The sequence below is a fragment of the Miniopterus natalensis genome, chromosome 15 (genome assembly GCF_054644295.1).
Source record: "Miniopterus natalensis isolate mMinNat1 chromosome 15, mMinNat1.hap1, whole genome shotgun sequence".
NCBI classification, from domain to species: Eukaryota; Metazoa; Chordata; class Mammalia; order Chiroptera; family Miniopteridae; genus Miniopterus; species Miniopterus natalensis.
In genome coordinates, this window is record NC_142095.1 from 43,326,022 (window position 1) to 43,340,285 (window position 14,264).

Consider the following 14,264-nt stretch of genomic DNA (forward strand, 5'->3'; position numbering starts at 1 on the left):
GTATGTCTGTACCCCAGTATCAGTCCTTTGCCAGTAGGAGGGATGTAGAGGGAATGTGATTCTTCTCTTAGGTGCCAAGGGCAGAGAGGTTGCCTGTTTATGGGCCACTGATGGGGCCCCTGTTACATGGGTAGGGGAAGTGTTTTGATTCCTTTTGATCTTAGGTCCTATGGTGACATCAGACACAGTCTTGATTGCAGCTTACTTGAAGCGCTAATGGCAAATATCACCTTCCATTATTTTGTAAAATAGAAAGAAAGCAAGTAGGCATGCTTTCTACGTAAGAGCTTTTAACACGGAACTTGTAGCTATCATTTATTCTTGGTCCTTTAATTTTTTAATTTTAAATACTTTCTGATTCCCAGAGAGGTTGCAAAAATAGTACAAATAATTTCTGCATCCCTTTCTGCCAAGATTCCCCAAATACTAAGTTTACTACATTTGCTTTCTCTTTCTCTGCGCACCCCCACCCCCACCCCCTGTCCCCGCACACTAATTTTTTTCTGGACAATTTGAAAGAAAGCAGCAGACATGATCCTTCTTTACCTTTAATTGCATCAAAGTGTATCTCCTCAAAACAAGAACGCTCTTACATGAGCGTAATACATTCATCAACAGGAAATTAACATAGATATAGTTCTTATTATTTATAGACCTTGTTCAGATTTAGTCAGTTACCCCACTAATGTCCTTTATAGGAAAGTGAAAAATTTTAAGTATTTAAAAAAGTTTTTCCTGGTCAGGATCCCAATACATGATCGCATGTTGCATGGGGTTACCCTGTCTCTGTAGTCTTCTTAAGTCTGGAACTTCCTTTGTCTTTCATGAGCTTGCCCTTTGAAGAGTTTAGGCCACTTACTTTGTAAAATTTCCCTCCCATTGGATTTGTGTGATGTTTTCTCGTGATTAGGTTTAGATTATTCTCTTTGTGTCCTGTTTCTGAGAAGGAGCATGCAGAACTTGCCTCAAGTCATCCCCCCACGCCCAGCATTATGCCTCAACTCCTTTTGATCTGGTATTTTTACTTGGGGGAGAAAGTCTTGAATATGCACACCTATTTCGCATTAAATTATATATTATATTAATCAGTTCCTGCTACTTTAACAAAAGACCATAGACTGGGTGCCTTAAACAACAGTTCTGGAGTCTGGGAAGTCCAACATCAAGGTGCTGGTCAATTTGGTTCTTTTAGTTGACATTTATAGAACATTTCACCCCAGGGCTGCAGAATATACATTCCTCTCAAGTGCACATGGGACATTCTCAAAGATAGACCACATGTTAGAACAGAAAACAAGTCTCTACAAGTTCAAGAGGATTGAAATCATATCAAGTATCTTCTCGGACATTTGCACTTTCAAATGCTATGCAGCTGTAAAAAAGAAGTGTCCCTTACCCTTTGGAGAGCATTATGCTAAGCGAAATAAGCTAGCAGGAGAAAGACAAGTATCACATGATCTTACTCATATGTGGAATCTAATGAACAAAATAAACGGATGAACAAAATAGATCTAGAGACATAGAAGCATGGAATAGACCTAATCTCAGAGGGAAGGGGGATGGGGGGGTGGGGAGAGATTAACCTAAGAACCTAATGCATATATGCATAACCCATGGACACAGACAATAGTGTGGTGAGGGCCTGGAGGGGGGGCGGGTGCAGGGTGGAGGGAATCAATGGGGGAAATGGGGACATTTGTAATACTTTCAACTAAAAGACAAATTTAAAAAATAAAAATAAATAAATATGTTTTTATTGATTTCAGAGAGAGGAAAGGCAAGGGATAGTGAGATAGAAACATCGATGAGAGAGAAACATCATCAATCAGCTGCCTCCTGCATGCCTCTTACTGGGGATCGAGCCTGCAATTTGGGCACGTTCCCTGACCTGGAATTGTGACCTCCAGGTTCATGGGTCGACGCTCAACCACAGAGCCACGCTGGCCGGGCCAATTTGGTTCTTGATGAGGACTCTCTTCCTGGCTGGCAATGGCCATCTTCTTGCTGCGTCCTCACAAGGTAGAGAGAGAGATCTCTCTTGTGTGTCTTCTTATATGAGCACTACTCTTGCCTGGTAAGTGTGGCTCAGTGGTTGAGTGTCGACCCATGAACCATGAGGTCACTGGTTCGATTCCCGGTCAGGGTACATGCCTGGGTTGCTGGCTTGATCCCCAGTAGGGGGCGTGCAGGAGGCAGGAGACAGTCGATCGATGATGTTTCTCATCCATGTTTCTATCTTGCTATCCCTCTCCCTTCCTCTTTCTCTAAAAAAAAAGTGCACTTATACCATCACACTGGGGGTTAGGCCGTCAACATATGTATTTTGGGGGAACAGAATTCATTACATAGCATAGATGTACATAGGGCGTCAGCATGGTAGTACATCATAAAACATTCCCGAAGTACAAATTAAGAGGGACAGATGAAAGTGCTTGGTTTCCTCAGTAAGAGGCACTGGAGGAAACAACCATGGAGGAAGCTTCCCTTTCTCTGGAGCCTAAACTGTGCTAGAGCAAGTGGATATTGCAGCATACTATTTTTGTTTTTATATAAACTTTATGCCTAACAATGATTTTAGTTGTTTTCTAAGTAGTAATTGTAAGAAATACCAATTCTGGGGGAAAGATGTGGCTCTGCCCGACTTGTGAACTGGATACTCATGCCGTCTTTGAAAATCACTTTATCTTCCTTATTTACACCCTGGTGAAGCTGGGGTAAAAGGGAAAAATCACCCTCTGACCTCCCTGAAGTCTGGTTGGTTCTCTGCAGTCCCACAGTGGATGCTGGACTGGCAAAAACAGCAAGCTCTGAATGGATCTAGGGTTTTATTGTAGGATATTTAATTAATTAATTAATTAATTTTAATATAGTTATTTTCTTTTTAAAAAATCTTTATTTTTAAATTATTTTTAAAAAATATATCTTTATTGATTTCAGAGAGAGGAAAGGCGAGGGAGAGAGAGAGATAGAAACATCAATGATGAGAGAGTCATTGATCGAGCCCGCAACCCGGGCATGTGCCCTGACTGGGAATCGAACCCCGATCGCCTGAATCCCAGGTCGACGCTCAACCGCTGAGCCAAGCCCAGCCGGGCAATTGTAGGATATTTTATATTTTACTATTCAAAGTGTCATCCTCTGACCAGCCGCATCAGCATCACCTGGGTTGTTGGAAATTCAGAATCTCAGAATTGCAGACCCCACTCTGGGTCTGTACTAAACAATTCCCCAGTGATTCTTATGCACATGGAAATTTGAGACGCGCCCGCCTATGACAAAGTCCTGGCAACTTGGTTCACACCTGTACAACCCCTCTTTGCAGTATTTCCTCACATATGCCCCAGGCACCACTGTCCCCATCAGGACAGACACCTCTGGAACTCTAAAACTGTATGTGAAGAAAAGCCCTACTGTGGTGAATTGCTTGTGAACCCTAACAAAGAAGATAATCCACCAAAAAGGGCTCCTGATGGCTAACTGGGCTCAAATTAAAAGTAAAATAAAATAAAAACAGAGGCCAGCAGCCGTTTCTACACAAGGGCCTGTCATGCACACTGCACTTAAGAGAGCGGCCTGCACTGATGCCCGCCCTGCCTGCCCGCCCTGTGCTCCTGCCGGCTGAGCTCCTGGAGTTGTTTCCACCAATAGGGCTGAAGCTTTTTCCTACTCTCAGAGCAGTGCAACTGTATCCCCATCAGTATCTTTAGTGACCAGAGGGACTCCATTCTGACCAATCAGGATAGTGCGTTTGGACCAATCAAAAGGTTTTGGAGTCCTCATTTGCATGAGGAAGGACCAATCATGGACCAGGGGCGGGGACTTATGTCTATATAAGCCAGCCTCCCCCCCCCCCCCCCCCCCCCGTAGGTTCTAGGAGCACTTTCTCTTACCACTGAACGCTCTGTGTCTGCAGCTGAGCTGAACCAGCAAAGCTGCCTCATGGGAGCAGAGTAGGGCAGACCAGGGCAGGGCAGAGCAGGGCAAAGCAGAGCTCCAAGGAGCAGAGCAGACCGGCGAGGCGCAGGGCTGTCCAGCCAGAGAGGCCTGCTGCATCTCGAGCTGTTTTGCACCGAGTAAAGTGCTCTTCACCACACCCAAATTGGGGATTCCTGTTGATGTTGAAGTGCTGCCAGTGACCATTGGTTGACAGCTTTTAAGGAGGCCTCTGTTTTCAGCCCAGGAATCAGCATTTCCTTTGTAACTAGGTGAAAATAGGTTAAAAAAGGGCAGATGGTGGTCTACGTTTTCCTCAGTCAAAACAGCTGTGGTTTCATGCTTGGAAATTCTGCTTAAGGCTCAAGGCCCTTCTTAAAAGGAAGCTGTGTACAGAGCTCTCCTTTTCTTAGCAAAACAAAATGAAATGGGTTTTGAAAATTAGAGATAGATGAATGAGGTTTTTATAATCATCACTTGCTTTACTCTTCAGCTCTTGTCTTCATTTCCTTTTAGATGGAGGCATTTTTAATGAGGAGAGGAATTTTAAAAGGGGGTCAGGGAAACCAAAACACAGAAAGAAAAATTCTGCTGAGCTTTAGGTTTTCTCAGTTCTTTAAAGTGCTTGAAAAGTAATATTTTGTTGTGACTAAATCTAATTAATAGCTAGCTGGTACTCATCAAAACCTCATTTCTTTCAACCTTGAAGGCAGTTGGAAAGATACACAGATCTGTGTATTATCACAGCAAACGAATTCTCTTTTTTCCTTAATCACTTAGAGCTTTATCAGCAATGTAAGCAGCAGATGGACAGCTGTGTTTAAAAAAATTAAACGCAGCTCAGAATGTTCACTGTGGCATGTAATGAATGTGTGTTGATTGATAGAATTGTGTTAAAAATATATATGATTTTGAAACCAGAGTCTAAACTATGTAGTAGGCATGGTTCTTAACTGAGTATTCAGCCTTTTCCTGAGTATTTGGATGGAATCAATAAGTCTTTGGAAGCCTGTTCTCTGCCCAGCACAGACTCATCAGAATGGATTTAAACACAAAGAGAGAATGAACATCCGGGAGGAGGGCATTGGAGGCTTACAGCACAGGGGCCTGCATCTCTGCCTGGGCAGAGTGCAGCTGTGGGCTGTTAGTTACATGGGCATGGGCATTTCTTCCATTCTGAGCAGACCAAGTATGAATTCACATGGTGGCTAACGTGCTGATAGGCCTTCATTGTAGCCGTCAGATGTCGGGAGTCCTGGTAGAAGAGAGGCAGTGATTACAAATGCTGCCTGTTTAGAGGACAAGAGCTGCCTCCGAGGGCTGCCCGAGCATCCCCCCTCCCCAGTCCCCATCCAAATCAATTATTTCTGCTAAAGCACGCACCCAGGACTTGATGATGTTTTGTGTTTGTTAGGTAGAGTGTTACTCAGTTTGGCAAGTATTTTTTAAGTATCTACTTTGTGCCAGGTCTTGGGTATAGCAGTTTAAGTCTCAAATCTGCTGTTTGATTGTTTGTGCCAGTGGAGCCAACATCCATCAGCACTTTGCATGTCCGTAACTTATACTATGCTAATGATCTGGCAGCCCTGCTTTCAAGCCTGACTTTCATCAAGTGAGCATGACAGAGAAATCTGCACAGTTGTGTTTGGGGAAATCGCTTACAGGAAGAAACACGATGTTACAACAAAACTGGCCTGATTTGTGCATAGCTAAGGTCTGAGATTGACGGGATTGTTACAATTATTTAAACCATTCTTAATCTGTTGTGGGAAAATGAAGGAGTTTTTCTTTATCCGGGTGAAAAGTGAGAAAGCCTGTCTGTTTACAGATGTTGCAGTTTAGTCAAAACACACAGATGACAGTCTCCGTTTTTTGCTTTCCATCTGGACCTGCTGCACGTGACTGAGCCCTGATGATCTCCCACCTCCCTGGACAGAAAGAACCTTTGCGCACAAATGTCGCAGCTCTGCCATCAGGCCATGAACCATTTGCTTCCACTGTAGGTGGATGTGGGACCAGCATAGTCTTACTCACATTTTAAGAAATTTATTAATTTTGCAGATGGAGAGAAAAGTCTGATTCTATAGTATTACTTACATGCTCAAACAAGTTGATTGAACTAAAACTATGGAAACCCCAAGGTGTCTTTTCTTAGGGCTGGGAATGTGTCCTCAAAGTTTGGGTGTTCTCTAAGATGTGTCAACAGTGTAGCAGTTCCAGGAAAGGGGCTAGTTGGCAGATTGGGGTAAAGGGGCATTTCTTATGGCTACTTGAGGGGAAGGCTTTGGCCCTTCTACTAAATGAAATAATTACTGTCATATTCATGCGCCTGTAGGCAGAGTACCATTCACGTACACACCGCAGCTGTCAGGCTCTGGGTGGACCTGGGTCTAAGATTTCCATGTGACTCACTGGATTTGGATCTTAGAGTCTCTTGTTTTTGTAGGTTTGGGTAACTGGTTTACATGACGGGTTAGAAGTCTAGCTAATGTTCACACCAAGGTAAAAGATTAGAAATTTAATGTCGTATTTCTTTTCATACTTCTGATCCTTTAAACAAAGTTTGGGGCAGCCACGGACTGATGTGTTAGCAGCATTTTATTATTTTTTTAAACATTACTGGCCATGAGAGATTTCTTTTCAGAAACAAAGGATAAATCACTCCATTCTGATCCCCTCTGAATTTCAAGTAGACTGATTGATGGAAAAGCTTCCTGACAGGGAATTACAAAGAACCTGTCCAGCTTGGCTGTCCCTGACCAACAACTCAGGTGTGCTGCTGTTGCTTAGAGCTCTGGCCGTTGCTGGGTTGGCTTATTAAGAAATGCAAAAAAGAAGTCAGATTTTAAATGTTAAAAATGGCCGATCTGGACGACAACAGGCAGATTCCAGTCTCTCTTCTGGCTGCAGACAGTAGTGCCCTGATGTCTGATAGGTGCACATGTGTTTGGGGCAGCCTGTACCCCTCAAAGCAAGTGGGAAGAAAGGCAGAAAAGGAAAAAAAGACCCCAGAGAGGCTTTGGGGCTCTGAGGTCCCCACGTGGCGGCAGCAGGAGTGCAGGCCTAGCGCTCCTTGCTTTCCCCTCCGTGAAGTGACCCTGCGTTTTCCCACATGTTCCAGTGCAGACACTAGTTCCTTGTAGGGTCTCAGACGCAGATGGAGGGGAGCAGGTCGCAAGAGGTAGGGATGCAGGTGCTCTCTCCTTGGAGGGTTGCTTGTCTTTTTCGTCAGTTGAAGGACACCCACCCAGTATTTCTTGCTTCCAGGAACAGCATGATATTTAGTTCATCCCCTGTGGGGACCACAGTGAGCTGGAATGACAGCGAGGATGGGGAGAAGATGGACATGATCATGATGGCCAACACGTTGAGTGACTCATGGAGGCTCTGGCTGTGGCCGCATGCACCGTGCCGCCCATTGGGTGGAGATGACCACATTGTTGCCATGCACCGTGGTGATGAGATGCCAGGCCAGGAAGACGCCCACGCTGGATAAGTACAAGGAGATTCCTCCATTCATCACCACCTTGTTCAAGACATGGTACTGCGTGATCTGCTTCCTGACCACCTTGTCCAGGTCTGCAGCCAGCACCCTGCTCCTGCTGATCTGGTTGGGTACAGCCACCTTCCTCCCGCTGAGCTCCTTCGTGACCCTGACCTTCAGCTGGCTGGTTCATTCCCCTGTATCACCTGAATAACTTGGGACCGAAAGTTCTCAATTGAAGGGGTCAGGAAGGGCAAGGGTCCAGGTAGAAGGCCATGCCCAGAGGCAGGCTGCCCTGGAAAAGCAGGGTCCTGTCTCCCCCCAGGCGTATGACAAAATTGATCTGACTGGAAATGTCATCATAATGTTCTTTGAAGGTGCAGAGCTTCCTTTTCAGTGGTCCAAAGTTGTCATCACTCCCTGTGGGGTCTTCTAGAACTTTCTTCATCACACACACAGTCATCCTGTTCTCCTCCGTCATCTCCTCTTGATGACAAGAACACTCTGGAGAGCTTAATTCCACGCCGACTGCTGGCTGGCAGGTCCTGGATGTGCATGATGTCCGGGGGTTCTGCAACACACAGGCCTTTGGTTCAGCAGAGGTCACTGAGCAGGGCCCATGCAGAGAAGGGTCCTCTCGAACTCCCCGGTGCTCCCCATGGCTGATGGGGCAGAGGCTGCTGTACTTGGCCTTGCCTGGATAGGGTGGCTGAGCCCCCAGCCCCCAGTGCTCAGCTTCTTACTCAAGTTGACTTTTTTTGGTTCCATTTCCGTAGCTGATAAATGAGGACTTAGGACAGAAAAACACTGATGCCGTTTGCTGCCACCGGGGCCTTCAGGGTCATCTCCTCACCCTGCCTCCCCGGCTGCCACTCACAGTCACTAGCCTGTGACTAGCTTGCCCCCAGGACCATGGTGCTGGGCCTCCCAGCAGCAATCACTACCATTGTATTCTTTAGCAAAACTTGAAAAACTGAAAATACTTTCGAAAAGAAAGCTTCCCCCCCCTCCCCATTTAATGTGTACATAGCCCACCTTCAAGGCAAAAGCTATTTAAGCAGGAGGACAACAAGATTTGAAAATCAATTTGAACACTATCAATTTGTATGTGGTTTCAGCAGGTATGGAAAATAGATACTTTTTATATTAGTTTTCAGTAACTTTGGCCAAAGGTATTTTAAGACAAAGTATTCTTCAATAGTTGCTTATTTCGAAAAGCTTAGATTAAGGCAAAAAATATATTTATAGTCAACTCCATATTCTTGAATCCCCTAAAATTAATCTCAGCTTTGTTTTCCCTTTGTATATTAAACCACCGGATATCTGCGTTTAGCTTAAAAATAAGTGGAATTTTACTTGATGTTTACATCATGTTTCTTGTGTGAGTGTGAAACAATGTAGACATTCATTTCTATAAGTAATAGGATTATTTTGAAAAGCAAAACAAAAGAAATTTCACCAGCACATGAGGCCCTTGCATGAGGCTTTAAAACAAAGTGTTTTAAATGGAGTCTAGCCCTTCTCTCATTCCTGATGAGAATCCTGAGGTTTGGGGAGCCTGGGCCCTATTCAAGGTGATCGAGAGTCGGTGGTAGAAGTGGGCTTGAAATCTACTTCTCTCAGTTGCTGGTTACTGATCATTTCCTCTTTGACAGAACGAATGACAAACGAAAATGGTAATTGCATGCAAGAGTTTGGATTCTTAACTGCTTTTCTGAATTGAGTAATTTTCTCAAGGTTTTAATTCCATTTAACCCAACTTTTAGTCACTGTATATATGATTAAAATAGATGGTAGAGAACACTTAATGTCAAATTTCACTTTCCTAGGTCTGTTAGCTCTAGGATACTGCCAAACTGCCAGCATTGTTAAAGCGGCAAGTTCGTTTGTTAAAGGGTCTGATTTAATCTTTTTACCATGTTGAGTTTGGGGTTCTGTCATTGTCCTAAACTCAGTGGATTTGTTTTAACATCCTATGTGTTGTTTGCTTATATCATGCTTAATATAACCAATTAAAATGGATGAATTGGCGAGGACATTGACGATCCTGTATTTCTTTGATGGGTTTTGAGAGTCGTTTTATTTTTGCCATGTATTGATATTTATATGAAATGGATAGACAGAGTTGTGTTAGTTGTAATTAGACTCATTTCACTAATATGAAGTTTATCCCCTTAAAGCATTTGGAACCATTATCTTGGAGTATAAAAGAAAACAAAACATTATTCTAGCATGCAAAATCCACTTAAAGGGCACAGTTATTGCCACAGTTTGTTTTTCTTTACCAGCTAAGATAGGGCTTTGAAATCAAGGGACACTGGCCATGGGAAGGAGCTATTGGCATGGAGTGAATAGGAATTTTGCACATGCCTGTTTAGAAACTCGGCTACTTCTGTTAGAGTTGACTGGTGTCGGTGGTAACAAGCTTAAAATGAAATAGTGCCTTTTTGCCAACACCATCTTGGTTCTTCATGTACAGACTGCTTGAGCCAATGTAACACATAATGTGGAGCGAAACAAGGAATCGATAAAGCCATTAAGCAGCTCACTGTCTGGCTAGGAATGTTGATGAATAAGGCCGCATTTCCCCTTGGGCGTTTTTATTTACCAGGGAGAGGAGTGGGCCAACAAAGGAGAGAAATTGAGAGCGGCTTTTCTTGCTTGAATGAGACAGCTAGTGTCTGTCTTTTTATCGAGGAGACTCCTTTTCTCCTATCCGTGAACCAAGATGTGTGGCTGGTCATCCTGTGCGGCCCCTTTGCTGTCTCCTATTTTACGGTTTATTAGTTGATGATAGAGTGGAGATGCGTGTGATCCACTCATTCAACTCAGGAATCAGCTAAGCTGTAACTGCACTGAAAGGCACGAGACCAGTGCCCAGGAGCTTGGGTGCAGGGTGAGCTTGGGTGTCCTATTAGCGTGCTAGCGCTGCTCTAACAAGGCACCACAGTCTGGGTAGCTTAAACAGCAGAAACTTACCTCGCAGTTCTGGATGCCAGAAGACTGAGATCAGGGTGTGGACAGGACTGGTTCCTCCCGAGGGCTCTGTGGGAGAATCTGTGCCATGCCTCTCTTCCTGGCTTCTGGTGGTGTGCTTCCAATCTTCGGTGTTTGTTGGCTTGTAGAAGCATCACCCTGATCTCTGCCTGCATCTTCACGTGATGTTCTCCCTGTGTGCATGTCTGTGTGCAGATTTCTCCCGTTTTATAAGGATATTAGTCATATTGTGTTAGGGGGACACAATTCAACTCATAATAGATGGATAAGTGGCTGGTTTTGTGTCTCTAAAATCTCAGCTTAGGTGTGGTTTCAATCAAGCATCCTGCAGATTCAAAATTAGTAAACATCCGTGTTCTACAGTTTTTTTCTAGGTGCTTTCACATACCCTGTGTTCCTTATCACAACAAATGTATTTATGTTTATGAAGGTTGTAGTGACTTTATAACAGAGTAATCCCTGTAGATGAGCAGGAACACTTTAGAGCCTTCTGCCCATCTTCTGTTTTCTTCTGGGTATTGAAGGGTATAGTAATTCTAATCTCCCCTCACCTGGCACAGTGCACTTAGGTACAATCTTGTAAGTGTCATTGTGACATTCTTTTGAGTTAATAAGCTATTAGAATAATCATAACCTGCACATCTTTTTCTATACGAACAACTGTAAACCTACCTTTCCTCTCACTGTAAATACAATATTATTAACTATTGTTGCCATGTTGTATGATACATCTTCATGACTCATTTATCTTATAATGTAAGTTTGTACCTTTTGACCCCCTTCAACACATTTTGCCCACTCCACCCTCTGCCTCTGGCAACTACCAGTCTGTTCTCTGTATCTATGAGCTTGTTTTTTGTTTTTGTTTTTTGTTTTGTTGTTTTTTTTAAGAGCCAACATACAAGTATGTCAATTATACCTCAGTTTTAAAAAGCATCTAGAGCTCCAGTTGGGTGGCTCAGTTGGTTGGAGTATCGTCCTGTATACCAAAAAGGTTTCGGGTTCAATTCCTGGTCAGGGCACGTACCTAGATTTCTGGTTCCATTGCCAATCAGAGCACATAGGGGAGGCAGCCAATCGATGTTTCTCTCTCACATCCATGCCTCTCTCTCTCTCTCTCTCTCTCTCTCTTTCTTTCTCTCTCTCTTCCCCCCTTCCTCAGTCTGAAATCAATAAATATATCCTTGGGTAAGGATTAAAAAAAAAAAAAAAGGCATAAATACTTTTTACAAAAGCTTGTAGAGGAAAAAAGTTCTGTTCAAAACAACAACAACACAAATCTTACTTGATACCCTAATACTATATAAAATAGATTTTTCATAAGATCTCATTGAATCAGGATGGAGCCTTCTGGTCAACCTCCCTGCCCCCTTCCTTGCTTGAGTTCTGTCCACCAGAGCATAGTTAGAAAAGACACTGAGGTGTCTCCATGTGAACATGTTTGCCATGTGATGAGAGGTTTTTTTCATGTAGAGGGCTCAAATCAGTGCCTTTTTGGGACTAGTTTTATTGTGTATAGTGAGGGGTGTGGGGGGAACTAACATGTAAGAAGGTAATGAGCGTGAGGTAAAAGGAAAGAAGGTTAAGGGAAATGGGAAGTCGGGTGGATGTCACCTATTTTAAATAGACCTCATTGGGAAAAGTTGCCATGGAGTAAAGGTGTGAGGGAGGTAAAGTTTAGCATGTGGTACCAGGGGACAGAGGGGACAGACACCTCACTCTCCTGCATGATCTCATTTGGACTCCATAATAACCCTGTGAGAGGAGGTACTGTTGTGATCAACGTTAAGCTCAGACTAAAGTTGTCCAGGATCAAGTGTCTAGGCAATAGTGTTGGAATTCCAGCCTTTGGCTGAGAAATGCAGCTGGCTAATTGGACAAATGTCTCTCTGTGACAGTGTTTAATGGGGACCGTCTTAAGCTTCGGTTTCACGCCCTCCCAGCCCTTGCCAGCCTGTGTGTGCGAGAGGGCTGAGGCTCTGTCGGCCTTGCTCACTGGGCTCTCCAGAGCACCTAGCTCACAGTATTGCTCATTATACCTGTGTTGATTGAATTAGACGGATAAATATGGTTCCTCCGCCCTTGTAATTGAGAGAGAGGATCAGAATCCCGAGCCAGGGCTGATAGACACCACAGTTCCGAGAGGAGTAAGACCAGCGTCAAGCCTCGGCTTTGAGCTGGAATCATGAAGCGCGCTGCAGCTGGGGCTCCCGTTAGCTGCCGCACGTACACTGCTTCTAATTTTCTCTGTGGGTCACACTAAATAGTCCCTTGTTCATCAAGGAGAGGAGAAATTGATTTCAAATTACTCCTGTATTGCTTAAAAACCAAACTGCCACGAATGCTTTATGGGAACAGGGAGAAGATAGGCCCAGGGTTTTAGCTGCACTAAAGCCTGCTTAATTAACCGGACACTGTCTATTACCATCTGACAGCAGGCGTGACCCGACCCCTCTTCTGCAGAGGGGCTCAGTTTGGAAGACCATACTCCCAGGGCTGTGAGTGGTTTAGACCCGTGAGGCCGGAGGATCTGTGCCCTGTGTGCTTTCTCTGCTGCAATCACCCTTTCCTGGGCCAGGGGGCTGCTTGTGCAGGCTGGTGAGGACTGGTTGTTAGATTTTCAGGAATTGGTTGAGCTGGTTATTAAATACAAATTTATGTAAATTTATAATTATACTTAAGAAGTAGTAAATACCCCAAGTGCATCACTTCCTGATTATCTTAATACATTTCACTGTTACCGATGCTCTTGAGCCTTTGTGTGTTAATCTGTTCGGTGGAAATGCTAATATGACAGTGAGCTACCACGCAGCTTTTTCCTACTTTCCATGTAGTGATGGCACATTGGTAGTTTGAAGTTAGCTGTGGTGGGACTATTCACTCCATGGTAATCAGCAAATGCTACAACCCTGCCTCCTCCCAGAGCTGGATGGTAAACGACGAATCCATTCACTGACTGGGGCCAACCTCCAGATTAGTTTGCTAGGACTGCCGTAACAAAGTTCCACAAACTACGTGGTTTAAAACAACAAAGCTTTATTGTCTCATGGTTCTGGAGTCTAGAAGTCCAAGATCAAGATGCTGGCAGAACTGGTTCCTTTTTGGAGGCTCTGAGGGTGAATCTGTTCCCTGCCTCTTCCTAGTTTCTGGCCTTGCCGTCAGTCCTTGGTGTTCTTTGGCTAGTAGGTACATCACTGCAATTTCTACCTTCATCTTCACATGGTGGTCGCCCTGTTTCTGCGTCTTCACAGGGCCACCTTCCTGTCTGTGTAGATGAGAAGATGGAAACTTAGGTGAACTTGGTTCACTGGCCAGGATCACAGAGACAGTTAAGAGAGGGGTCCAGGTCTCTGTAGACCTAAAGACCCTTCTTGTTGGGCCCTACTAGACTCTGTTCTTCAACAAATCCCACATCTGATAAGTGGGCACATCCCATTCCTGATCCTTCTTGTTGGTTGAGGTGTTAATCATGCATACATTTATTTTCTCATTCAGTTAGTAAGTGTTGAGAGAGCCCTGATGGTGTGCTTAGGACTGTGTTAAGGGATGGGTTGTGAGTAGATATTAACAGCTCAGGTCTCAGAACTAGACCTAGGGAATATTGCATTCAATTTTCAGCTGAAAGGGGGAGAAATCAATACAAAGCAGCTGAAGCAGATAGAACTTACTGGTGGTATAATGCAGGAGTGTAGTAGGGCGAGTCATGACTAGATCCAGGTCACCTCCCTGACACCTGTATACTTACATGATATACAGAGCTCCTTATTTCTAAGGAAAGAACCTCTCTTTAAGTCTAGATATTATGCCTTACTCTTATCAAGACTTGGGTCACATTTGGCTGAACCAATAA

General features: G+C 44.1%; 1 protein-coding gene and 1 pseudogene across 2 annotated transcripts in view; one reads left to right on the forward strand and one right to left on the reverse strand.

The window, feature by feature from the left end:
* Positions 1–14,264, forward strand: part of PTPRG (protein tyrosine phosphatase receptor type G) — a 637,170-nt gene that overhangs the window by 20,933 nt on the left and 601,973 nt on the right. The window lies entirely within an intron of this gene.
* Positions 7,063–8,185, reverse strand: LOC107545048 (NAD kinase pseudogene; annotated as a pseudogene).